The following is a 10,178-nucleotide window of genomic DNA, read 5'->3' as shown; positions in this document are numbered from 1 at the left end:
TATTATAAGTACATAATAATTGTATATATTTATAGGGTACATGTGATGTTTTATACAGACATACAATGTGTATTAATCAAGTCAGGGCAATTAAAGTATCCATCACCTCAAGCATTTATCATTTCTTTGTGTTGGGAACATTTCTATTCCATTCTTTTAGTCATTTTAAAGTGTACCCTAATGTTGATTATAGTCACTTTATTGTGCTATCAAATATTATTCATTCTAACTATCTAAGTATATTTTTGTACCTATTAACCATCCCCACTTTATCCCCCATTCCCTGCTACCCTTCCCAGCCTCTGCTAACCATCATTCTACTCTCTGTCTCCATGAGATCAATTGTTTTTAATATTTAGCTCCCACATATGAGTGAGAACATGCGAGATTTGTCTTTCTGTGCTTGGCTTGTTTCACTTAACATAATGGTCTCCCGTTCCCTCCATGTTGTCACAAATGGCAGGATTTCATTGTTTTTTGTGACTATATAATATTCAATTGTGTATATGTACCACAATTTCTTTATCCATTCATTCACTGATGGACACTTAGGTTGATTCCAAATCTTGGCTATTGTGAATAGTGTTGCAATGAACATGGGAGTGCAGATATCTTTTTGATATACTGATTTCCTTTCTTTTGGATATATACCTAGAAGTGGGATAGCTGGGTCATATGGTAGTTCTGTTGTTAGTTTTTTGAGAAACCTATGTACTTTTCTCCATAGTGCTTGCACTAATTTACATTCCCACCAACAGTTTCTCCAGCTACAATGCCAGCATTCGTTATTGCCTGTCTTTCTTTTTTTTTTTTTTTTTGAGACAGAGACTCACTCTTGTCACCCAGGCTAGAGTACAGTGGTGTCATCATAGCTCACTGCAAACTCAAATTTCTGGGCTCAAGTGATACTCCTGCCTCAGCTTCCCAACAAGCTGGGAGTACAAGTGCATGCCACTGCACCTGGCTAATTTTTCTATTTTCTATTTTTAAATAAGCCAGGCATGGCTGTACATACCTGTAGTCCTAGCTACTCGGGAGGCTGAGGCAGGAGGATCGCGTAAGCCCAGTAGTTTGAGGCTGCAGTGAGCTAGGATGACACCACTGCACTCTAGCCTGGGTGACAGAGCCAGACCCTGTCTCTAAAAAAATAGAAAATAAAAATAAAAGTAAATAAAAGATCACTATTAGATGATAGATGGTAGAATTTAAGTTTTTAAAGTGATATTACAGAATGAAGGAAGAAACTTAAGAATCTTTTTTTATGCTATGTTCAGTTCCATCCTCCTTTCTCTCTTTCCCCCACTTGTTTTATCAATTGTTTCACTGTTATCATGTACTTTCTTTTTAGTGCACTCAAATTTGTTTGGGGCAGTCCTAGTTAGGCCTCCAATTCACCCAACTAACATAGGAACAAAGTCTTTTTGACTTATTTCCCACTTATAGCAGAGAATATATTGTCCCTCAATATGTATTTCCCCTTCCCCCTCAGCAATAGAAACCCTGAATTTGAGTTGAGCACATGGGTGACTTCTTCCCCGTATGACTGGGAATGAGAATGCCCACTCCCTTTAGAAGGGAGCCCAAACTACATAAGCGTGGTCAGCCTCCGTGACCCTATAAAGCAATATTTCTTATTAGGGTTGTGCATATAACTTAGAAAAAACTTTATTAGTTATATTGCAAGAGGAATACATGTTTACTCAGCAAACAACATCTGTTCCTGTGAAAATATAGATAATATAAAGAGGCAAAAAGAAATATACTAAAATCATCATAATCGTACCATTCAGAGATAACCTGTTAACATCTTATTGTATATCATTTCGATGTTCTTATTAAATATATGTCTGTTTTTCCCAAGATAAAAATGAGATAATGCCACTCCAGAGCTTGATATTTTTCTCTTACTCATACAAGTAAATTTGTTTTTCCTGTGTTAATCTTTTTACAAAATTATTTTTAGTAACAATAGTTGATATTTATTGAACACTTAGCTGATGCGGCCTACTGCTTTAAGTATTTATGAATAGTAATTCATTTAATCCTTATAATAACCCCATAAGGTAGGCACTATCAGTATCTCCACTTAACTAATGTCTTAGTCTGTGTTTCTGTAAAGGAATACATGAGGCTGGGAAATTTATAAAGAAAAGAGCTTTATTTGGCTCATGGTTCTGCAGACTGTACAAGAAGCATGGTGCCAGCATCTGCTTCCGGTGAGGGCTTCAGGCTGCTTCTGTTCATGTGAAAGGGGAAGTAGAGCCAGTGTGTTCACATCACATGGCAAGAGAGGAAGAGAGAGACAGAGAGAGAGAGAAAGAGAGAGAAAGATTTCTCTCTCTATATATACACACAAATTGCTTTCCAGCAATTGTTCTAATTTCTACTTACACCATCAGTGCAGCCTTTCTGCATCCCAGTGAGCAAGGAATTAAATTTTGGGGGCATTGTTTTCAGTTTTCCTAAATTCTGAAGTGTTATTTTGAATTAGTTGAAAATGTATTTTCATTCCCATTTCTGTCCCTTTGTGTCCTGCTTATTAGAAAACATCTCATTTTAGTGAGCGGGCATGTTACTGTCCTACAATTATTTGTTCTCTTACCATTTTCTTATTTGGTATCACATGATCTCTATTCTGAAAGGTAATATAATTTTTTTGCCAAAACTACAAATGATTCCCCTAAAGGTTTTTTTTTTCCATGCCTCAATTTGCGCTGTCATCTAGTTCACTGATCCAACAAAAAAGTGATAATATATTTTATATAAATAAGTGAGGAGAATGTCTCCTGTTGATATATTTATCTAAGTATATTTTTGTACCTATTAACCATCCCCACTTTATCCCCCATTCCCTGCTACCCTTCCCAGCCTCTGCTAACCATCATTCTGGGGGGGCGGGTGGAGACAGAGAGAGAGAGAGAGAGAGAGAGAATGTTAACCATCACAGCTACAACAAGAATACCGCAGAGCAGACTGGAGAGAAGGGAAGCCTTTCATGCTAATCAGTGGTGATGACTTGGTCCTGAATGACTGTGCATGAACATGGGCATGAACCAAGAGTAAGAGTGATCTGTGACCAGACAAGGAGCTCTAGAAAGAAGGAGACATTACAGCACAGTAGAGGCAGAACGAAGGGAAGGAGGACAAGAAAGAACAACAGGGTTCACAGAAGAGGATCCAGATAGCAATATCCCAGACACTACTTCCTAATCAATCTGGTTAAGGCCATTTCCTGAGCCATGTTCTACAGAACACCAGTTCTGCAAGGTGTTAGAATATAACACACTAAAAAGAGAATCCTATAGTTAAATAAGTTAGGGAAATACTACCTACCACATCCTTCCGGGTGGAGATGGGTAATACATATTATATAGCTATATATAGTAAAGAAAATGGTCTAACTTTTAAATAAATTACTTTAAGAAATATAATTTTTAAATAAACTCAATGTTTCTCAAAACTTTTTGAATCTAGAATCTTATTTTTGTTTGCTCATTTTGTTTATTATTAACGTTTCAAAGAAATTGTGTTTTGTTTAATACAGTCTGGAAATTCTGTGTTAATGGTTATTAGTTATGCAGTGTGGAGGAGTGAGAATTGGATACTAGAACCCAATGCATAGACTTTAGTGTTCTTTTATGTATATCCAGCCCTGGTTGTGTATCTGGATCATCTGGAGGAGTTTGTAAAAAATGCCCACTCCAGACCTTACCCCTCATCTAAGAAATCTGAATCCAGAGAATAGGGCCTTAGGAATTGGGCCTTAGGAAGGAATTGAATGAAGGTAGATAAAGACAGGATAGCATACAGAATAATCTTACAGGTCTCTATTCAGTATGGAGGGATTTTATTTAGGGAAGTATAGACCAAACTGCCCTTTCAGTGTTTTGGTAGGAATGACTCTCATTATTGAACATGGAGTGGCATTTCAGTGCAGAGAAACCTGGCAAGCGTTGTAGGGGAACCTGCTCCAACAAACTGCCCCCTGAGCATCTTTCTTAGAAGTCTGCACCATTCTTACTGCTTGGCTTTACCGTTTATTTGAGGGTGGTGAAGTGTGAGCAGTGACAGTTCTGAAAAGATTACTGTCCACAGATTCCTTAAACTCTGTTCTGTGGTTCTATGGTCAGAAACAATATAGTGTCTAATAACAGTTATGTTGCCAGTGATGGTTCGGAGCAGCTGATGGTTACAGTAGAGTAGGTGGGATTGGGACTTTAAGGAAACTGTACTAAATTTAAAAATCTAGAATGTTTCTATAAAGTGAACTTTTTTTTTCATCAAGGTTTCTTAGTCTAGCTCAACGGAGAAGAATGTTCATTTGGTAGACTATTCAAAGTAACCTCACGCGTGATATTTTTCCTTCTGGCCTTTTATATATGAGAACTAAATCCAAGGCAACAAACCTAGTTCTATCAGAAGTCCCCAGAGATTGTTAAGTGAGAATTTTGCCTCTGAAGCAGAATTTGTAAGACAGAAAAGCAATGTAATATTATAAGGCAGTGCTTTTGAAACCTTAGCGAACATATGAGTCACCTGGGATCTTGTTAAAATGCAGATTCTGGTTGAGGAGGGCAGGGATGGGGCTGAAACTATGCATTTCTAACAAGCCCTGGGCGAAGCTCATGCTCCATAGAGCACACTGAGTAGTGAGGTTCCAAGGTATTGGAAGAGCTTTTCCTTTTTTGGAGCATATTTTATGATTCTGCTATTAGATTGGTAACACATGATATGAATTAGTGATAACAATTTGAATTAATGATCAATTGATCACATGACATAGGATGGACACAGGAATTATATGTATGTATATTAGGATATTGTTAGTTTTTTTTTTTTTTGAGACAGAGTCTCACTGTGTTGCCCGGGCTAGAGTGAGTGCCGTGGCATCATCCTAGCTCACAGCAACCTCAAACTCCTGGGCTCAAGCGATCCTACTGCCTCAGCCTCCCGAGTAGCTGGGACTACAGGCATGCGCCACCATGCCCGGCTAATTTTTTCTCTATATATTTTTAGTTGTCCAATTAATTTCTTTCTATTTTTAGTAGAGATGGGGTCTCGCTCTTGCTCAGGCTGGTTTCGAACTCCTGAGCTCAAACAATCCACCCGCCTCGGCCTCCCAGAGAGCTAGGATTACAGGCGTGAGCCACCGCGCCCGGCCGATATTGTTAGTTTTGTAATTGATTTTACAAGAGAAATTAATTCTGTGATATGTTATACATTGCATACTTTTTTCACAGTTTACTTTTTTCTTTAAATTTTGTTTATTCTTTATCCAGACTTTTTAAAAAAAATTATTTGTAATTATTATAAGTACATAATAATTGTATATATTTATAGGGTACATGTGATGTTTTATACAGACATACAATGTGTATTAATCAAGTCAGGGCAATTAAAGTATCCATCACCTCAAGCATTTATCATTTCTTTGTGTTGGGAACATTTCTATTCCATTCTTTTAGTCATTTTAAAGTGTACCCTAATGTTGATTATAGTCACTTTATTGTGCTATCAAATATTATTCATTCTAACTATCTAAGTATATTTTTGTACCTATTAACCATCCCCACTTTATCCCCCATTCCCTGCTACCCTTCCCAGCCTCTGCTAACCATCATTCTACTCTCTGTCTCCATGAGATCAATTGTTTTTAATATTTAGCTCCCACATATGAGTGAGAACATGCGAGATTTGTCTTTCTGTGCTTGGCTTGTTTCACTTAACATAATGGTCTCCCGTTCCCTCCATGTTGTCACAAATGGCAGGATTTCATTGTTTTTTGTGACTATATAATATTCAATTGTGTATATGTACCACAATTTCTTTATCCATTCATTCACTGATGGACACTTAGGTTGATTCCAAATCTTGGCTATTGTGAATAGTGTTGCAATGAACATGGGAGTGCAGATATCTTTTTGATATACTGATTTCCTTTCTTTTGGATATATACCTAGAAGTGGGATAGCTGGGTCATATGGTAGTTCTGTTGTTAGTTTTTTGAGAAACCTATGTACTTTTCTCCATAGTGCTTGCACTAATTTACATTCCCACCAACAGTTTCTCCAGCTACAATGCCAGCATTCGTTATTGCCTGTCTTTCTTTTTTTTTTTTTTTTTGAGACAGAGACTCACTCTTGTCACCCAGGCTAGAGTACAGTGGTGTCATCATAGCTCACTGCAAACTCAAATTTCTGGGCTCAAGTGATACTCCTGCCTCAGCTTCCCAACAAGCTGGGAGTACAAGTGCATGCCACTGCACCTGGCTAATTTTTCTATTTTCTATTTTTAAATAAGCCAGGCATGGCTGTACATACCTGTAGTCCTAGCTACTCGGGAGGCTGAGGCAGGAGGATCGCGTAAGCCCAGTAGTTTGAGGCTGCAGTGAGCTAGGATGACACCACTGCACTCTAGCCTGGGTGACAGAGCCAGACCCTGTCTCTAAAAAAATAGAAAATAAAAATAAAAGTAAATAAAAGATCACTATTAGATGATAGATGGTAGAATTTAAGTTTTTAAAGTGATATTACAGAATGAAGGAAGAAACTTAAGAATCTTTTTTTATGCTATGTTCAGTTCCATCCTCCTTTCTCTCTTTCCCCCACTTGTTTTATCAATTGTTTCACTGTTATCATGTACTTTCTTTTTAGTGCACTCAAATTTGTTTGGGGCAGTCCTAGTTAGGCCTCCAATTCACCCAACTAACATAGGAACAAAGTCTTTTTGACTTATTTCCCACTTATAGCAGAGAATATATTGTCCCTCAATATGTATTTCCCCTTCCCCCTCAGCAATAGAAACCCTGAATTTGAGTTGAGCACATGGGTGACTTCTTCCCCGTATGACTGGGAATGAGAATGCCCACTCCCTTTAGAAGGGAGCCCAAACTACATAAGCGTGGTCAGCCTCCGTGACCCTATAAAGCAATATTTCTTATTAGGGTTGTGCATATAACTTAGAAAAAACTTTATTAGTTATATTGCAAGAGGAATACATGTTTACTCAGCAAACAACATCTGTTCCTGTGAAAATATAGATAATATAAAGAGGCAAAAAGAAATATACTAAAATCATCATAATCGTACCATTCAGAGATAACCTGTTAACATCTTATTGTATATCATTTCGATGTTCTTATTAAATATATGTCTGTTTTTCCCAAGATAAAAATGAGATAATGCCACTCCAGAGCTTGATATTTTTCTCTTACTCATACAAGTAAATTTGTTTTTCCTGTGTTAATCTTTTTACAAAATTATTTTTAGTAACAATAGTTGATATTTATTGAACACTTAGCTGATGCGGCCTACTGCTTTAAGTATTTATGAATAGTAATTCATTTAATCCTTATAATAACCCCATAAGGTAGGCACTATCAGTATCTCCACTTAACTAATGTCTTAGTCTGTGTTTCTGTAAAGGAATACATGAGGCTGGGAAATTTATAAAGAAAAGAGCTTTATTTGGCTCATGGTTCTGCAGACTGTACAAGAAGCATGGTGCCAGCATCTGCTTCCGGTGAGGGCTTCAGGCTGCTTCTGTTCATGTGAAAGGGGAAGTAGAGCCAGTGTGTTCACATCACATGGCAAGAGAGGAAGAGAGAGACAGAGAGAGAGAGAAAGAGAGAGAAAGATTTCTCTCTCTATATATACACACAAATTGCTTTCCAGCAATTGTTCTAATTTCTACTTACACCATCAGTGCAGCCTTTCTGCATCCCAGTGAGCAAGGAATTAAATTTTGGGGGCATTGTTTTCAGTTTTCCTAAATTCTGAAGTGTTATTTTGAATTAGTTGAAAATGTATTTTCATTCCCATTTCTGTCCCTTTGTGTCCTGCTTATTAGAAAACATCTCATTTTAGTGAGCGGGCATGTTACTGTCCTACAATTATTTGTTCTCTTACCATTTTCTTATTTGGTATCACATGATCTCTATTCTGAAAGGTAATATAATTTTTTTGCCAAAACTACAAATGATTCCCCTAAAGGTTTTTTTTTTCCATGCCTCAATTTGCGCTGTCATCTAGTTCACTGATCCAACAAAAAAGTGATAATATATTTTATATAAATAAGTGAGGAGAATGTCTCCTGTCAAAATAAAAAGTATCTTTAAAAATAAACCAATATTAATGGTAATAATTCAGAAAAATACTGTAGCAAATCCTAAATGTGAAACAAATGATTTTTCACACTTGTCTCATGTTTTATGTGTGCAAACCATCCATGCTGTATACTGCAAATAATTTTAATATTAGATTCTTAATTCACAATATTATGTAGCAATTGAAAAGATTTGAGTAAGAATAAATGTTCTTTTACAGAAAATATGGCAAAAACCAATCACCAAATAGGTAGAATAAGAATTTTTCCCCAACTGGCTAGCATGAATAATGCAAATTGGAGTTTAAATATGCTGATGTTTTATTAACTCAGAATACTTGACAGCCTATATTGGAGGTAGAGCTTTCTGTAAAAGGCCAATAGGAAGGATTTTAGGCTTCACAGGACCATTTTGGGTCTCTGTTACAACCACTCCACTCTGCTGTTGCAGTGCAAAAGCAGCCATAGGCAATAAGGAAGCAAATAGGTGAGGCGGTGAACCACTAAAACTTTTTACCACAATTGAGGGGCAGGGGGTTTGGAGTTTGCTGACCCCTGGCCTGTATGATAGATATGACAGGCACAGGAGACTGTCACTGTGAGTCCCAGGCTTGACTGTTAGGAAATATAGTAGCATTTATAAAATCATAGTACAAGAAGTACAAAGAAACCATACATTAAATGTGGTTTAAAACATAGGTAGTTAAAGTCTGAAATAAAGTCATAAAAGTTTTAAAAGCTGGTGTGAAAGAGATAAGGAGAGACTGAATGGAGCAGTTTCTGTCCCCTCAAGGTAAGAGGGAAAATGGTTGAGAGAGTGTGAACTAGGGACCATTACTGCTGCATGGACTGCAACCTGGCCTTAATGCCAGAACCCCTAGGAGAAAAGACCTAATTTCTTTAGGTATCTAGGAGAGGAGAGAGCTATTGAGATGGACTTAACTTGGTATGTAGTGTGTGGTTTCTACTTGGTCTCACTCTGCTCTTCCCACAGCAGTGATTCTGAGGGCCAGCAGGGGAACTAGGTCACCCAAACATGACCTAGTTATTATGGTGGCTCAAGCCCTACTGGCTTATTTATCCTTCCCAAGGTGTACCCAGATATGTTGGAGAGCTCCTGAGGTGCTGCCTCAGATGTGGTAAGCCCTGCTTCGTCACGTTCTTACCCTCCAATCTGTGGCACACCTTTGTGGTGCTGCCTCTCTGGCTAATGGTCTGCAAGGCACAACTGTCACTCTACTGGTGAGCCCCATTGCCTCAGGAGAAAAGATATTTTTCTCCTTGTAGAGACGGCATTTGGCTTTAACTAGATCATGGTGGCTTAAATGGATACAGATCTATTGAAACAACTTCAGAGATATATGTAGTCCAGGCTCCTTTTGCTCCACTATTCTTACCCTGTGGTTTTTATCCTCATGGTTGCAAAATGGCTGCTTGCCTCTCTAGATCATGTTCACAGTACAGGCAGAAAGAAGGAAAAAGGGAAATATTGGCACGAGCAGACTTCCACTTACACATTTTTGGCCAGAATGCTGTCAAATGCCATATTTGGTTGCCATGGAATCTGAGAAATTTATGTATTTATATTTTAATAGCCTCTATAAAATGGTGATTGGGTTAGACAACTATACTGAATGCTCAACTTCTTGTCTATTCATTCCATGAGTAAGCCTTTCCCCTAAATTCCCCAAAGTACTATGATTATCAGACTTTACAGATGAAGAGACTGAGGCATGTAGAAGTTAGAAAATTTAACAGAAGTCATATAAATAGAAATTGGCAGAGCCATTATCTGACCCCAATGATTTCGCTGCAGAGATTCTTTGTAGGATTAATCATTTATAGATGAAAGCTGAGAGAGAATGTGCAAGCATGTGGCAGAGGAAAGATCCAGAGACAGAGAGAGTCATGTAGGTACCTTAGGCAAGATAGTACTTCAGGGCCCTCTTCAAGGCAACACTACTTAAATATTTCTTTTCTTTTTTTTTTTTTTTGAGACATAGTCTCACTCTGTTGCCTGGGCTAGAGTGAGTGCTGTGGCATCAGCCTAACTCACAGCAACCTCAAACTCCTGG

This window comes from Propithecus coquereli, unplaced genomic scaffold (assembly GCF_000956105.1).
Source record: "Propithecus coquereli isolate 6110/MARCELLA unplaced genomic scaffold, Pcoq_1.0 Scaffold9, whole genome shotgun sequence".
NCBI classification, from domain to species: domain Eukaryota; kingdom Metazoa; phylum Chordata; class Mammalia; order Primates; family Indriidae; genus Propithecus; species Propithecus coquereli.
Note: the sequence above shows the minus strand (reverse complement) of the source record.